Source organism: Rhamphochromis sp. 'chilingali' (assembly GCF_963969265.1).
Source record: "Rhamphochromis sp. 'chilingali' genome assembly, chromosome: 18".
NCBI lineage: Eukaryota > Metazoa > Chordata > Actinopteri > Cichliformes > Cichlidae > Rhamphochromis > Rhamphochromis sp. 'chilingali'.
Genome location: NC_137945.1, coordinates 4,760,091 through 4,778,648, shown reverse-complemented (window position 1 = coordinate 4,778,648; position 18,558 = coordinate 4,760,091). Strand labels below are relative to the sequence as shown.

The following is an 18,558-nucleotide window of genomic DNA, read 5'->3' as shown; positions in this document are numbered from 1 at the left end:
TGCAAAAAGCATGTTAAAGCAGGGCATGCTTCACAGCACGCAGCATCAGATCCAGCTCGCTCTACTGAAGTCTGATTTTTGAACATCTCCAACCGAGGACTTGATATATAGAAAGTGATTTCTCTTTCTTTATCTCCTACAAAGTTGGGAGCGTGGAACTGTCCAAATTGTCTTGATATGCTGAAGCATTAAGAGTTTGTTTGGCTGAATCTAAGGGGCTGAGCCCAACATGTGAAAACAAACCCCTCACGCTAAACTCCCCCCTCAACCAAACTTTACATGTACCGGTCTCCTGGCAACCGCCAAACCCAGACTCATCCATCAGACTGCCAGACAGAAAAGTGTGATTCATCACGTCAGAGAACGCGTCTCCGCTGCTCCAGAGTCCTGTAGCAGCACGTTTTACATCACTGCATCGGACACTTTGCGTTGCCGTTGGTGATGTAAGACTTGGGTGCAGCTGCTCGGTCGTGGAAACTTGAGCTAATTGTGAAGCTTGGAGGTCTGTAGTGGTTGACTGCAGAAAGTTGGCGACCTCGACCCCACTCTGTGATTTCACGTAGCCCAGCACTTCGTGACTTCTGTCCCAGATGTTTGTAGAAGCAGTCTGCACGCCTACATGCTGGCTTTTATACACCTGTGGCCATGAGAGTAATGGGAACACCTGAATTCAACTATTTGGATGGGTGGAGTAAATACTTTTTGAACTGTAGCGTAGATTGTTTGAGCAACATTGGAGAGCTCAGATGAAGACGAACTGCATCTGGGCTCAAGGTTGCAACACACTTCCTTTTTCTCGCAGTAGAAATGTGTCGCTGAGAGTGTGTGTGTTTGTGTGTGTGTGAGTCTTATCGCTGAAGTAAGAACGAGTAGGAAAGACGCCCGATTTGTATCCGTCTCTTTCAGCATCAGAACACTCAGCATTTCGTTCTCGATAACATTTCTTGACGCCATCTTTCACCACTATCACATGATCATAATCTCCTGACACAGATCATGAGAGCTCACCAGCCAAACCAGTGGCACAACGGACTCTGTGTACAACTCGATTTACTAAGAGATGTCAGGCATCCAGCTGACACTCCCACAGCAAACTGAGTCACCGTCATGAAAAGGATAAAAAAAAAAAAAACACATTTCCAGTCAGAACTGAAGTGAAATAACTGGATTTCATCAGGATATCCAGCAAATGTATCCATTTGACAGAAAACTGCTCAGAAACTACAAGCCTGAGTAATTTTTTGAGGCCAGTGATTCTTTTTATGACACCACCAAACATTTAAAGAGGACTTATTCTGCATTTTCTGTTGCACTGTTACAGATGCTCATATTAAAATGCCGGTTAAGAGCAGCGAGACTATAAAATCAGCAATAGAATAATAGTTAACAGATGCGTGTAACGTCTTCAAGCTTCTCCAGTTATTTTTAGTTAGCTATAGAAGGAGTGATGTCGAAGATAAAGGTCCAAAAATAGAAAGAAATCACCAGGCCAACAAAAAGCACCAGCTGAAACATGCATACTTTTCCTGTTTGCGCAATGAAAGGCTTGATGCATGTGCAGGTTCAGGAAACGTGTGCAGTTTCTGAGTTTGGCTTGATTCACGGGAGTTAAAGTCATGTTAGTAAAACACATGTAGCCCAAGCTCATCCTCTAACCCATCATTTTATAAATCAAAAGCCTAAAAGATCTCACAGTTTTGTCCCATTACAAAGAAATCCTGCTGCACCTTTCTTTCACCTCACACTCAGCAAAGAATCAATCAGTGAAATTAGAGAACAAGCACAGAACAAGTAAAAGCAGAAGTTATTTGTTGCACCACAGCAAATGTCTTGCATTGTTTAAAAAAATGAAAATAAATAAATGGAGATTTAATGCTGCATCTGTAGATGGAAAAACAGGAACTTTTCAGTCAAGTAATTGAATACTGACGATGAAAATATATCTCACTTTGTTATTTAATGGTTTAAGCATTACTTCGTCCTTTCTGAAGAACAGAATACAGTGAAAAAAATGTTTTTAATCTAGTGGCTCAGATTGGACTCTTCAGCGAGCTGGTTCGGGCACATATGAAGAACTAGCTGCTTAGCATGGACCAGTTAGTTTGTGCGTCTTGTCTTTGTATAGGTAAATAGTCAGAGTGAGGTTTACTGTTACACCTGCAGATACAACATGAACACAACATGAACACAAAATCAACAATCTGTTGGTCTGCCTGGGATGGAGTCAGATTCCCAGCTTGAGTTATTCTTTTAGTCAGCCAACAGCTACAGTTTCTAATAACGAGGTCAGTGCATGTACAAATACTCCCTGGGAGCCTAAAGCTCATTTTTCAGCATCCTCTGAAAACTTTTTCCTTGTCTGAGCTCTGAATGATGTCAGCGAGGGAGGTTATCCTGTATATGGTAAACTCAGGCTGAAACGCTCCACCCGTCTGTTGCTCAGACCTACGAGGAGCTAAAACAGCCTGTTTCACACAGATCATAAACTGCATCAAGGCTCAGTATTCGATTAGAAAGGTTTATTCTGAATGTGAATCATGCAAAGCTACTCTAGTAGAGTCCACGAATGTAAACAGGGACCAGAAAATGAGCACTGGAAGAATAAAATATGGTAAATGGCCTGTATTTGTATAGCGCTTTTCTAGTCCCTGATGACCCCAAAGCGCTTTACACAACATCCAGGCATCCACACATTCACACTGGTGATGGCAGCTACATTGTAGCCACAGCTGCCCTGGGGCGCACTGACAGAGGCGAGGCTGCCGGACACTGGCGCCACCGGGCCCTCTGTCTTGCCCAAAGACACAATTTCCGAGCTGGGACTCGAACCGGCAACCTTCCGATTACAAGACGAACTGCTGCCAATAACCCCAAATCTTTTATTTTCTGTATGATATGCATCTAAAATAAAAGTACTCATTAAGGAGTGAACCTTTTTAAAAGGAGATCCTCCGGGTGACCTTTGTGTTAACCTCCTCTCCCAGTCTAACTCAATGGTAGGTTAGAAGGTTTTCTGCATGTTCGTTGCTTACAGGCCAGAAGATTAAAAAAGGGTTCAATTGATTCTGAAATAAAGTCCCTTTAAATTAATCTGTTAAATATATGCTAGTGTAACTTATACTGCTTTTTTAAACTCATACGGCTTAAACACATTAATATAAAGAAGGGATTTTAAATGTTTTAATGGCCCTGTCCCACTTTCCTCTTGTTTCCAGAATCATAGACTGCTGCTGGTTTGTTTAACACCTTCAGCTTTACCGAAAAGCTCAGCAGCAGATTAATGTCAGGAGCTTCAGGCGAGTCTCTGATTTCTAACAGGTTTGCTCACGGCGTTGATTAAATCTTCCTCTGATGGCTGTCTCGACTGCAAACAGACACAGGCCACATTTTCCTTCACGGTGATTAGATTCTCCTGAAAACACCAAATAACTGCAGTTTGTGCGACTCCTGGCTATTCAGATTCGACTCGATGGCACTGATGGGAGCAGACTTAATTCAAGTCGACGTGCTCCTGAGGTGAAGCTCAAGCTTGCGACCTTTCAGCTACAAGATCATCTCTTTAACTCTGAGACACAGTCAAGTCACATTAATAAATCAGAATTTGTTTTGCTCCCGTCTCAGCAAATTCAGTGTGCTTTATTCAAAAAGAGACGTGACTAACTGTGACTTGACGGGCAGCTCTCCTTCAGGGATATCTTGACTGATCGCCAAGTCCCTCTAGATGAAAGTCTCAACACTTGTTTAAAACATCTCTGGGCGGCTATTTGAAGCTTCGATCTAAATGAATCGTCTTTCCTCATTATCATATCCGTAACAAAGACACAAAGACTAAACTAGCTCTACCTCAAACAGATGCAGCAGTACTGACATAAATCCGGGGATTTTAATACTTGAAGCATATTCACTTCTGTATTTGTTCAGGGCCTTTTGTTCCAGTGAAGAGACAACATGACGTTACTTGAGACAAGAGTGCTTCCAGCTCTGCATCGACAGTCTGCCCTGTGCGGCCATCAAGCGCACAGCCAGCTCCTTAAAGAAAGGCTTTGCCCAGTTTGGTGCGAAGGAGTGTAGTAGAGCTGTGACCAAAGACTGTATATAATAGATGGCTGCAGCCACTGTCACTTTACCCACCATCATATCTTATACTGAAGCCTTGGATCACTTTGAGCTTTGTCATGTGGTTGTTCTCAAACCAAATGTGCTGAGAAAGGGCTCACAGGGCAGCCACGCTGTAAATCATACCCCGCTTTATCCTGCTCCATAACTCTAAGGAGACCTTAACTACCAAAACAAGCATCACGATGTCTTAATAAGACTTTAAAATAGCAACTGAGGCCATAAACCCATAAGGAACATGTGTCCTGGTGTCATAAATCAAGTGAGAAGTTGGGTCATTTTATCATTGACTTCTATAGGATCTGACTTCTTTTTGCAAACAGAGGAGCCGACACGTTGCAGCAGCACAAACTCATTTTTTAATATCACTGATGGATTTTTCAAATATTTAAATTACACTCAAAGGTTTGTCAGCTATTTTGCAAGATATTTAAAGAAAAGCATAAAATTTAATTAAAATTATTTTAATTTATCTAAAAAAAATAATTAAAGACAGAATTTTAAAAATAAATGTACATTTTTTCATTTAATTAGAAATAAATCAGAATATTGTTAAGTTGTGGGTTTCATTGAATAAACTAAAAAGAAAAACATAATACAAAGCCTCCCTTTAAAACACACCTGGGGGGTTGTATTAACAAAATAATACAAAACATTTAATAAACTGAAAAATGAGAAAGATTGTTTATTGGCTAATCAGCTGATCCATGTGTGTATATTTTGCTCCGTGTTATCAGTTGTTTTATGAGCCAGATGTATTTGAACTTCAGCAGCTGTATCTTACTGCACTTTACTGTATCGGTCTTCAGTTCTGCAAAGTCATGACATTTAGCTACTGATAATATTGATTAAAGGCTGGACCAAACCCACCGCTCCCAGTGCCCCTTGAGCTCTCTATCAGCATGTGTGTGTGTTGGCTGGAAAAGCACACACGCCCACGCCCACAAAGTCAATTAAGCACTCCCCACGCTGTGGCCTGTGTTTTGCTGGAAGCGCCAATAAACACAGCATATCCTACCTGCGTACAAGCCGGTCCTATTAATCAGCCTCGACAGTCTCCATGGAAGCGAGCGAGTCAACTCTGCTCCGTTTAAATCAGACCAACAAAAATAAAACCCTCCGACACACTGGAGAAGCAGGTCTGTGTGAAACAACACAAGAACAGACACCACGTGTCACTTTTCCCGCACTTGTCTTCAGACTTCCTGCTTACACTTCCTGTCCATCTCATCGCATCCTAGCAGTGTCTCAACAAACTTCATCACTGACCTGAACTGTAATTTTGTTGCCCCACAACAATCTTGCAGCAGCAGCGATGATGCAACTTTGTTAAAAGGAACTCTCTGCAGGCTTTCTGAACTGTGAAACCTTAAACACTGGAATCTTTTAAAAACAGGAAGGTGATGGTGAACTTAAACGTTGAATTAACTATTTTGATTACGAACTACAGGTACTGTTTAAATACGCTTAAATAACCAGGTGGAGTCATTTGTGACTTTTTGATGGTTCTGTTTGTTTAACACTGAAGGTCATTTATGCATCAGTCACGTTCTGCAGCAGTAAATCTTTCTATTCCAGGTCCATCATCCACAGGTCACAGCAAACTATCACAATGCAGACGTGAAAAGTGGAAACTTTAAAGCAATCTGAGTGTATAATGTCAAACTTCTTTACATATAGATATTTTTGGAACACTAATGATCCAATTCCCTATAAAAGTACCTTACAGCTGGCCTCATATATTAACCCACTTGCAGGTTAAAGAGAAAAAAGCTTATTATCTCAACTCAAATGGTTTCACCTGATATTCTGCTTAGTTTAGATACTATACACTCACAATGCTGTGACACACTCACTCTGGACACAGCAACACTGCTGAAAAAGTGCGGACTATATCAGACATGCAATCTGTAAAGTGATGACGTATCGACCCCGTTTCCTGCTTTGGATGAGCCTTTCGTCGTGTGTCTCATTTTTCTGAGCAAACATGAACTTCCAAAACCTGTTTAGCTATTCTCTGTGTTTTAAGCATTTTTTATGATTATTATGGGATGGGATTATTTATGAGCAGGATGTCTTTAAGTTTCTAAAAACTCATCGTTTATATGACAGCATCAAATGTTTGAACGCTTTCAGTGTGGACATTAAGCTTAGGATCAGGACTTTTTCATAATTCAAATCATGCAGCAACATATTAATGTCTGAGCTCATGTTGCAGACACTCAGACACTCTCTTGACTCGAGTTTGGTCATTTTTCAGGGACCTTTAACCTCCTCTGCCTTAGCTGTGCTAATATGTTTATCTCAGCCTAAATGTAGCCCTGTTAGCTGCATCACGCACACATCATAATCTGCCAACTACCATACCCAGAGCCCTTCTGCCTCTGTGTCCATCCAGCGTTACATACTTCAGTCAGAACACAGCATATCATCTTTAAAATCGACCTTCTTGCTTAGCTAAAGCTCATAAATCCTCGTTTTCATGCATCTCTGGATGTTAAACACCAGGGAGCAAAGCCACACTCATTATTTTATTATAGCTGAACATTTTTAACGCTCAGGCACCTCAGCGTTTGATAGATTTTGAGGGCTAATTGAGCATTTGGACTGGAAATGGTTAAAATGTTAACAAGCAGATACTCACATTTAAGCAGGCGTTATCTAACACGACAGAGGCTGGCTCAACCCCAAAAAGAAAAAGAAATCTCTAAGTTTACACAACCTAACCGGTTTGATTTCTCTGAGCATGTGTGTTTAAAGTGTGGAAGCTGTGCTTGCTTCGGCAAGCGCGTACGCTAAATTGGATACGATACAGAGAAGATTAGCATGGCCCCTGCGCAAGGATGACACGCAAATTCGTGTGGAAGCTGTCCCTTAGGGTACCTGAAGCACCGGCTGAGTGTGTGTGTAATGTTGTGTTACAGTGCCACATAAGCTGTGGAAACAGACACGCAAACAAGAAGCAGAGAGCGTAAACTTTCGCGCTTTAACCAGGAAAATTGGCCCTAAAGGCGACTGAAAGGTAATTTTGCTTATTACAAGGTGCTGGGTGAGGATGGTGAGTTGTGTTACACACTGACTGGTATGGAGGAAGTGTTTCGCTGCAAAATAGATCGACGGCTGAAAAAGGAAGAAGTGCGCAGTGACAGGTCGGCGGAGTGACGCACCGACACGCCGCAGCTGCAGCAGCTGAGTCGCTCCTCGGTACTGGTCTGACCCGTTCCCCGTGCTTCCCTGAAAACGTTGCCTGAGCCCTCCTCCGGGCCAACGTTACGCTCTGTGGATCTCCTCATTCGATTCAAGCGACACTGAGAGCAACACATGGCTCATAAGTGCTCGCTGCCTCCCAGGGCAAACTGCTGATGATGTGCACGGGCACTGCGGTGAGGAGGACGGATGCCAAGACATGCCAAAAAATCCCAAAACAAAACAGCGCATCCACCCACGTCTACCCCGCGCTTCCACCACATCACATTTTACGCGCAAAGCCACGGTTCCACTCTTTACGCGTTTACGCACCTGCGCGACCACATCAGGAGTAAACTTTGCCGACAGTCACAGATTTAATCTTACACACAAACATCTGGATGAGCCACAGACGGCACAGCTGGACCCCAAAACGAAGGCTGAGTGTTCGTCTTACCTCCTGATGTGATGTGAAGCGACGGCAGCCGGAGATCTGCTGTGGTGCCGCGAGCCGGTGACCAAAAACCACCAAAGTGCAAAGACTTACAAGACTTCCTGTTCAGTTCCTGTCAAAATAAAATCCGCACAGGCAGGACGGTGAGCTTTCTTCCATGTATTTCCAACTTGGTGACATAAAGCTACTATGGTAGTTCTATTAAAAAATAAATACATCTAAAATAAAATACGAACTCACAGAATACAACTAAAGCTTGTTTTAATAACATTTCAAATAAATACAAATAAAAAAAAATAATTAGCAAAGCACAATTAAAAGACTATAATTAAATGAATAATCGATTATGTTTTATTAAAAATAAAATAAAATAAACAGTAACATGATCAAGCTGAGGGGTTTGTTTTGACTCATCACACATGAGTCTGACTGTTTGTCAGTCTGCATACTTTACAGCCGGTATTGAATGTAAAAAGGTAAGAAGGTAAATGTGAGTCCTGAGATGACCCACTGGCAGGAAAGAAGGACAAAACACCAGTGTGCTGTCATTTTGATTACTTTCTTTTCCTTTTAAAAGTAGTTAGTAATTAAGAATAATGTCATTTTATCTCCAATTGTTGAGTATTTTAAGAAGCTACACACAGTGTTGCCTTTCACTCAACTTCCAGTCTTCAGTTTGTCAGCACGTATTAAGATCTCTGAAGACACTGGAGTAAAACAGTGTAAACAGTAATAGACACAATTTAAAGTGCCACACTGAAGGTGTTTACAAGAACTTTACTTAATTTAAATCACTCTATTAAACTGAATTTACAAAGGTTACCTAAATATACTCAGACATATGTCTGCGTACTGATGAGTATGTTTGGGTCACATTCATCCATCCATCCATTCACTTCTATATTTCAGTTTGTGCTGTTTTAAAATGCCAGTCTGGTGTTTATGATTGAGAAATACATTTTTTGGCAACAGGAGTGACACAGACTCAGTCAGAGAGAGCATTAAAAGGGACTTCGGGTTTAGGTGGCTTGCAAGTGTGCACAAATTATAACAAAGGCTAAAGGAAATTAATTAGCATATCCTATATGAGATTTTCCTGCTTAAAATAAGAATATGTCGAGTTGTTCCCTTTTTTGTGTTTTCAGTTTTGTGGAATGACGTCAAGGAAACAACGTTCAAATTTATTTCTGACTTTACTTTGAAGAGCACACTGCGATACTTCCGGATCACACAGTTTTTCTGTCTTTACCTTGATGAAGTTGATAAGACACAGTGGCTTCCTCTGTGAAACCACGCCTGAAAACCTCTGTAGCTCATTGCACTCAAGAACAAAAGTTACTTGCCATGAATTTAGAAAAAAAACAGACAAACTTCATGTAAAGACTGAAATATAGAAATAATGAAGAGTTACTCACAAACTGAAATGCTGACTTATTCAGGCTGATTGCCACACATGCACTCTGCAGCTGGGCCACATGATCTGTGTTTATGTGGGAGAAGAGGAGGAGGATAGCACAGAAACACAGTACTCATTTCTGGGTAACTGTGTCGTTCCTTCCCTTTTTTGGTTACGTCCCTTTATCTGTAGGATATGGGAGAAGTTCGGTCTCTGATGGTAATCAAATATGCAAATACTCCCACGGGAAAGTGAGAGATTACTGCACCTAATTAGAGGGTTTGAGACCAGAGTTTCTGGGTAAAAAAGAAACTGATATCATCATTTTGTGGTGCAATGCCACATTTGTTGCACTTATATGTAGTTGGGGGCAAAGATTTGGACAGATGTTTACAGTTTTACTAAGTGTAGAACCAAATTAAAAGAATCATAAACATGTCTGTTTATACATGGCCACAGGGGGCAGAAGTCTAAGCAGAAACTGGCCTTTCCCTGACCACTTCCTCCAGCTCCTCCAGGGGAACTCCAAGCCAGCCGAGAGACGCACCCTCAGACCTGAGGGTGTCCCTGAAAACCCTCTCGTGCTCCCCTCAGCTTTCTGGCCAGCGGTATTATCTGACCAAAACATCTGATGTGTTTTGTTAATATGTCCAGACCACATCAGATGGTCCTCATTCTGGAGAAAGCCCTGGACCCCTTTATATTGCATAAGGGAAGAAAACATTTAAGGGGCCACTGTTCCCCTGAAAGTGCTCCCATCCGACATGGGAGAGGCATAAAAATGTGTATACTGTAATTAAAAGTTGGACATGTATTCTTTCTAAAGCCCAGCTGTGGAAACTCTGCTGGATTCAAGTAAAAGTTAGATTTCACTCTATGGTGGGCTGGAGCTACTCTTCACCTGTTCTGTGATCTCAGTAAACTCTTCCATGGTGATGTCAAGGTGCCTACGTGCATCTGCACACGTCAAATCTTTCTACACATTCAGATGACAAATCTCATATTTATCATTCATCTTATATTTAACCTCATTGATTCTGTTTACAGATAATACCACAAACATAAAAGATCATTAACGGGCCACAAGACGAGGCCCCAAAACAAGGCAGGAGAAAAACCTCCAGAAACACGAACAAACAAAAAGTAAGAAAATTGGCAAACTTAAGGAAATGCCTGAAAACTCCCGTAGGTGTTTGGGGGGGCAAACAGGGGCGTAGATATCATGGAAAGCGATTAACTGATTAACATCAGAAAACTGGAGTAAAATAACAAAGGGAGCGCAGGCTCAGCCAGAAACTGTTTATGAAGGAGGAGCTCGGGTGGAGGTGACTTAATAAATGGCTGAAATGTGTGGAGCAATGGTAGGTGTAGGCTAAAGCACCTGAAATATTGTACCCATATGAGATTTGGCTCGGCGATCGTGGCTCAAGAGTTGGGAGTTCGCCTTGTAATCGGAAGGTTGCCGGTTTGAGCCCCGGCTCCGACAGTCTGGGTCGTTGTGTCCAAGGCCCAGTGGCGCCAGTGTCCGGCAGCCTCGCCTCTGTCAGTGGGCCCCAGGGTGGCTACAATGTAGCTTCACCAGTGCGTGAATGGGTGGATGACTGGATGTGTAAAGCGCTTTGGGGTCCTTAGGGACTAGAAAAGTGCTATACAAATACAGACCATTTGCCCTCCTGACTAAGGCTATGCTGGATCCGTTCACAGTTTGGATGCTTCCTGCATTGTTTCTGTCATGAAGTTGACCTTTGTTACTCTTCATTTCCTGTTTTGTTTTTGCCTGCTTTTCCACCTCTGTTTCCCTGTCAGTCATCTCTGAGTATGTCAGTCGCTTCTGCACGGGGAGTTTGCTAATGAAATGTAGTATCTGCAGTCAAAATAGGAGCCGGTTGACTTCTCTAATTACTACAGATGGGCAGGTCAGTGCTTTTTTTATTACCTCCTTTAGCAGAGGACAGACTGGATCGACCCACACCTGATAAGTCACACGGATCAATAAAATGTTAATTAACCATCTGTTTCCCATTTCATGCATTGACCTGCTGCTGAACTTTAGATGGATGAACTTTGAAATCAGCTTCTCAGTGTTGTTTTGTGTGAATAAAGATTATTAGCTATTTTAAAAAATGCTTAAAGTAAGTCTCATATTTGGTTTGACCAATTTGGTTGTGAATTTATATTTTTCAGTGGTGCTCTGTGTTATGAACTGCATGAAATAACACAGCAAGAACTCACAACAACTGTGCCCACTGTACAGTTGTTTTCCATTTGTTTCCCTTTCTAAGCTGTTTTAATATATATCACAGTCTGACTAAAATAGATTTCATCTATCAACCTCATATTTCCGGGGGGAGGGGGGGGGGAATCATCATAATTAAGTTTTGGCATAAAGGTGTGACATTGCTTGAGTCACAGAAAAGAGCATAAGGACCTCAAGTGGTAGTGGGCTGCAAGCCACTTTGCATTGACTGAGCAAGCTAAGTCTCCTCTGTGTAGCCTCCTCTTCTTGAGCCAAGTTGGTAACATTCTTTAATTCTATTATTTATGCACATGACAATAATTCAAATTCATGTATCTCAAATGCAGGCTGCACAGCTTCTGATCAGGATATTTTCTGTCTCTGCTTTGATGTAGTTGAGTGGCTTCCTCTGCAAAACCACATCTGAACCTTTGCAGCTCTTTGCTCTGAAGAAGAAAAGTTGCCCAGCTTGAAAAACAATGACCATGTGACAGGAAAAAAAACTGTACGCAGCTTCAACCCTCCGTCACATTCTTAACCTTCTGAGGTCTGTGTGGTAGGTCCTAACCATGACTCTAACTAACATTACACTTTCATCCAAAACATCCTTTTGCTACTCTCCGAAATATAACAATGTAAGATTAACACCAGTGCTGATTTAGAGCTCGGGTGAATGAGGAGCCTGGTGTAAGAGGAGTCTGTCCTTGACCTCATGATGTGAGCTAAAGCGATTAGGAGGAGACCCAGGAGGTGATTTCTCGACTACTGACTGGAGCCGTTGTCTTAACGTTTCTTTGCCGGTCCTTGTGTGCCCATTTATTCTTTCCTCTGATTTCTAAACTGGTTTTCCAGCCTGTCAGACAGTTTGTCCCGTTGATGCCTGCGTATTTGTTAGTAATAGAGGAGTTTGGTAAAAGCTCACCTCTACATCTCTTTGGATTCATTTGCACTGGTTTGAGAGTAGGGTTGCAGTGAGCCAGTGGCTCTGGTGCTGTGCTTGGATCAGGATAACTGATGGCAGGTGTGTTTTATTGTGCTTCCTGCCTCTTCTGTTTATGCTCCAGACTGCAAACAATGCTGTTACATGATCTCGTTTCTGTGTGCAGGCGAGGACCGGCTTGTTCGGCAGTCTGTGCAGGGAGGTAGTCTTGTCCCTTCTGAAAAGATGCCGGGCTCCCCCTGAAAAGAAATTCCTCAGATCCTTATTTATTAGAAGACTCTGCAAGTTGGTCTTAGATCCCAATCTGATCTCCATAACAACAAACCCTGGAAACAATAGGCGTGTATCTATTTGCACTGTAATATTCAAACACTGCTTCCTCTTCCCACTGCAGCAGGATTCCCAGCCTCTGCGTCTATAAAATCCTGGTTCCAGCCCTGCGGTCTGTGGACAGACCTGCCACATGGCTCCACATCAGCAGCCTCCTGTCTCACACAAAGCCACTGTTATGGCTGCACTATAAACCCTGAGCTATCTCACATTCAAACTCTCCCTCTGTGTGCTCATTAATAACACACACATTGACCTGAAGGCGTTTATTTGCTGTGCTGTGCAAACACCGGGGCCTGTTATGCACAGGCTCATGCAAACACACAGTGAATTAAAGCACATTGGATTCTTCCTTCATAGCGAGCCTGTGCTGTGTTTATTTACCGGACAGTGTCATGATTTCTGGACCAGCTGCTGAAATATTTCTCTTTCGTGTCCAGCCTCACTCGAGTCCCTCGTTCGCATTTGCAACTCAAACACCGCAACTGCAGGGACTGATAACCCATCAAATAATGCAAATTACATTTTCCTACTCATGCTGTTATTTAAGTTGGTTACCTTCTAGGCACACTTACCTCCACTGTACATCGTGTGTAGCTGATAAATACATTTTGAGTGCTTTGCAGTGATGATACAAGAAAACTTTGAACTGAATTGTTAAGAGAGAAGCGTCAGTCAGATCAAAATGAGACTGACCGACTCGTCTATCTGCTGCACGTAGAGATCAATAATTATCACTTATTCATTCCTCCAGTTGAGGAAATTGATTTTGCCAAATGGACACTCACCTGCTAGGCAACTATCATTTTCTAACTGCATTAACATTCACATCAAATGAAGAACATTATCTCTAAGACAGCCTGAATGTATCTTGTTACTGGAAAGACGTTTATTCTCCACCACGAGCAGTTTCTTCTTTTCCTTTTGCCTTTCATAAATATTTTGTCAATTACTTTATTGTTTACTTGAGTAGAGCTTTTAGGCATGTGTGCTTTGCTTGAGTCTTTCTTTTTCTGACGATCAATTTGAGGAGAGTTATTTCATATCACTGTTCACCTCCTGGACATCAAACTAATTTGAACATAAACTGGAGGCAACAGTAACACATAAAACAGGATGCTATCTCCTCCTGGACTATTGTGACTATTGTAAAGTGTAATATCTCCCATGCATGACTTTTCCTAACCTAGCGAGGTGATCTCGAGGACCTTTTTTAACTGAAGAGTTTACAATTTCTATCTTTCATATTCATATTTAAGTCAAAATAGAGATAGAGAATGATGTAAGAAAGGAAGGACAGGAGAGGAAGAGGAAGAAGATTTTATTCAAAGGTAGGGACTGTTCAGTGACGTCTGATTAACTAGAAATGTAAAGTTTGCATGTAATATCCTCATTCATTTTAATATCCCCACTTTTTTTAGAGTTGTTGTTTTCCTTACATTCGATCTATTACTTACATGAACGTTCATATTGTGAAACGTCTTGCAAAGCAAATATTGTCATGGTTGGCTGTGTGGCAGGCAGGCAAGCAGGAGTGACGGACCCAAAATGCAGAACTCGGCTGTACCACGTGACTGGTTCAGGAAGTGGTTCGAACTTTGCCGCGAGCTATGACAGCGATATAAACCCCTCAGACTTCAATCAAAATGTGGGTGTTTGATGAAGAGTTGCGGTTAGTGAGAGTTTGGAGACAGTTTGGAGGTTTATGAGAGTGAGGAGAGAAAGTCAGGAGAGAATGGAGCCAGCTAAGAAGAGGAGGATGTCCTCCCCTGTGTGGGAACATTTTGATTTTATTCCTCCCAACAAGGTATGTAAATTTCTACAGAAGATGTATTTTCATAATACTGATGGTGCAATACAATTTATGTTAAGCTGTCTTTACTTTTGTACAAGGTGAAGTGTTTGCTATGTGCCAGGGAGCTGGGATATAACAACAACACCTCATCCATGCTTAGGCACTACAGAGCTTTGCATGAGAATAAGGGGAACACCGATTGTGGAGCAAGACCAGGTGAGCTCTCCTCAGGAGAACAATCTCAAATAGATGAAGACCTGGTCAGCATGGTGATTGAGGACTCCCAGCCATTTAGCATTGTGGAGGACAAAGGATTTAAAAGAGTTGTTAAATCATTAAATCCTAGCTATGTTCTCCCCACTAAAGGTTATAAAAGCAGTGAAAATCTAGTTTTTACAGAATAAAATGTGAACAGGCAGGACTGAGGCTCAAAGCCTCAGTGTGTAGCTGTCCATACCTCAACGTTACAAAAGCACAACTACTGTCCACACCCCAACCACACCTCACCTCACAGTAAATGATCATTTCCATTTTAAGCATTTCCAAATAATCATTTTCGATACTGCCACTATAAATATACACAGTATGCTGCCATCACTACAATATACATATTTTACACACTCCTTTTGTTGGAGGCTGTGTGCAAAATGCCACACTCTTCAAATTCATGCCAACTAATATTTTTACGTCCAGTAAGTGTCCTACTAGAGCAAATGAAGCTTCAAGAAGCTTTGCGCTGGGGTGAACCAATTGGATGAAAATTGGAATGGAAAACAGGAGGGAGACACAGCTGGGAGGGTTCAGGCTAACGAGACACGGGGAGCAACGCTAGACACACTGAGATGAGGCACAACCTTTCACAATAAAATGGGAAACAAGAAACAGACACAGACTTGACACTGAACTGAACTTGTACTAAACGAGAGACACAACCTAAGAACTAATCCCTCACAAAGAATAACTGAAACATAGAATAATACTAATAAACAAAGCATGACAAAGTGATCAGAATACAAACCATAATACAAAGGAATATAAGAACTGAAAATGCTGGGTCAAAATGACCCAGGACCGTGACAAATACAGGTATATTAACTTTGTGGTATTCAAAGGTTGCATTAAAAACTGGTGAGTTTAGTGCAGGATAAGCTGGTTACTGTGCAGTACTGTGATATAGTTTACGGTAATGTTGGGCTGGTGCAGAGCAGCTGTGCGGATCATGCTCAGTAGAAGCAGAAATCAAATGAAACTTAATGTGATGATGCTCATTCACTCACTGATTTCTGTCTTTAAACTAGCTTTCTACTGTCTGCAGGCAGCAGCTGTGACAGCTCGTGTCACTTCTGCTCATATTGAATTCAGTTGGCTAAATCCACAATGATCAAGGAAGGGAGCAGAAGCAGCTGCGCAGCTCAGCTGATCACAGCCTGTACACCACAGCTCCTACGACAGGAAAGGAATCGTTTTCCCTCAGAAGTCCCTGAACTTGCCATAGACTCAAAAAGATGCAGGAAGGGCCCAAAGAGTGCCAAGAAAATAATCCCACACCATTACACCTCCAACAGTCTGAACTGCTGATACAAGAAATGATGGATTCATGCTTTCATGCACCAAATTCTGACCCTAAAATCTGGACTTGCAGCAGAACTTGAGACTCATCAGTCCAGGAGACATTTTCCAGCCCTCTGTTGTGAACGTTTGGTGAACCCGTGTGAGCTGCAGCCTCAGCTCCTGTTCTCAGCTGACAGGAGTGGCACCCACTGTGGTCGTCTGCCGCTGCAGCACGTCTGCTTACAGTTTTCACATGTTGTTGACTGGATATCAAACACTTGTATATCGGTAGATTTCTTTTACTATATTTTATTAATATTTTGCTCTTTACTATTTTCTTTTCTACTGTAGCATTCTGCTGAGTGACTGTCTTCTGCTCGTCAAATACATTTCATTGCAATGCTGACCGTGTGCTAACCTGCATGTGACAAATACAACTGAAAACTGAAAGCTGATAAGATTGTTGCGTTGGGGTTGTATTGGAATAGCATGATGGCATGTTGAATTGATAAAAAAGAAAAGAGTACAGCTCATATCTTTGTGTTTGTGGGTTCTTTATGTGTTTATGTTTGTTTGTGTTCTGTATGTGTTTTTTAACTAAAAAGTGGCAACAGCTGTCAGATAACTGCAGAAAGAAAGTAGTAGAAAGTATAAAATGTTACACCAAGCTGTTTCTGTTATTGTGTCTGTCCTGTTTTACATGAATGACACAAGACAGAGAAAGATCTCTGCAGAGCTTATCATTCAACAACTTCCTGCTTCAGTGTCTTTTTTCAGCATCACTTATCACAGATGTTAGCGATCCCACGGCTCACGGACGCAGGTGGTGCGGGCGATGCAGGTGATGTCACATTCCAGGGAAGCCGAACGTTCCTGCAGATCCCGCATGAGGTGGAAGGAATGTTCATCTGTAATCCTCCAACATTTACATTAAACGTGTGGCGTAAAAATGTGGCTGCGCTCTTAAAGGAGAATGACACAGTACGTGGACTCAGACCCGTGTCTTTAGCGCACACTTAATGTTAACATGTATGTGTAGATGACATGTGTTAAGCATAAATTACTACGATATTGATTTAATACAGTGGTTCCATCAGGCCCTCCAACATGGGCTGGTAAAGTGGACTGGTACTTAACACTACTCTATTTGAGCACTCAAAGCACTTTCATACTGTAAGCTTTATTCAACCATCTACCTTCCAGGCATCAGGGGATAAAGCTGACCTTCCAATTAGTGGACAAGCTGCTCTACCTCCTGAGCCCCAGCAGCCCCAGCTGAGTAACAAAAATGACCACACAGGACCATCGTGGTGCAGTACAGAGACAAAGTACACACAAAAATAACTTTTAAAAAGTCCTTGACTGAATATTTAGAAGCTAACTGAGGAACAATTTTATTTTCTCTCTTTTTTACGAGTTGAATGATTGAGTGTGTCGTTACTGAAAGTGGATGTTTTATAGGTTTGGCATTTAAGTGTGTGACAACCTCAGCCCTCACTTCTATCCCTCACCCATTTTGGACTAAAATAAAAGGAAAATAGCTTTTTGATGTGTCAGTCTGAATTATTTTTTACATTTTAAAAGATGCACATTTCTGATAGCGTAAAGAAAGAGCAATCACTGACAGTGCTTTAGATGTGGTGCATTATATCAGTGCACAGGGTGCAGAGGTTAACACTGTCCTCTCACAGCGAGGTTTTTCTTTGGAACATCCTGGCGAGCCAGGGCCTTTCTGCATGGTTTGCATTTTCTGCCTGTCCCTGCGTGGATTCTCTCCGGACTTCCTCCCTCAATCCGGAGACATGCGTGCCAGGTTAAATGTTTCTAAACCGTGAGTGTGGGTGTGAGTGCACGATGGACTGGTGACCTGTCCGGGGTGTGACAGCTGGGAAAGGCTCCAGCTCTCTCTATGATCGAAAGGTGGATAAGCGGTTAAAGAAACAGAGCGATGCATTATATCCACTGCATGTGTTTTACAACGAAGTGAAGAAAATACAAAGAAACAGGATGTGAGCCCTGTTTCAAAGTGTGCACCATCTTTGATATATTTATCTTCCTGTATAGAAAAACATCCGAGGAAGCATCGATCCACCTCTCCGTCTTTGAATGGAAAGATTTTTAGGCGTTTTCATAAACATTAAAAAAAAACGTTTTCTTTTTTATTGCTCAGACATCGTGTTTTTACAGAGTCCGCTTTTTGGCACATTTAAGGGCCACATATTCTTGTAATGAACTTTCATCACTAACCATGATGTGGCCTCATGTGGACAGCCATGAGAGGAAGTTTGTGTGCCAGCAAGCGGTAAATAATAATGCAGTAAAACTCAGCTGTATTGCTATAAAATGTCTTCATCGAATGGTGCTTTCAAACGGTTTATGGGTGTAACTGTCGCCAGTACAAAAACATCAAGACCATAAAACAATGTTTCTGTCTTTCTTTCTTAACTACATGACTACTGCATTTATATTAAATCCATTTGTATAAGCTTTATTATTGTTGTCACAATAAATACATAAATTAATAAATACGTAAATAAATAAATAATGTTTTGAG

The 18,558-nt window shown here is 41.8% G+C and overlaps 1 protein-coding gene across 3 annotated transcripts in view; it reads right to left on the bottom strand.

Moving 5' to 3' along the window:
• The window catches only part of LOC308385766 (phospholipase D1-like), a 49,857-nt gene extending 41,991 nt beyond the window's left edge, over positions 1-7,866 (bottom strand). For 2 of the 3 annotated variants that reach the window (XM_080864888.1, XM_080864891.1), the window contains exon 1: positions 7,760-7,866. The gene's annotated coding sequence lies outside the window, so the exon portion shown is untranslated. Of the gene's footprint in view, positions 1-7,283; positions 7,738-7,759 lie in introns of those variants that run through there. The other variant, XM_080864890.1, reaches the window with a different exon arrangement.
• Positions 7,867-18,558: the final 10,692 nt, after the last annotated feature.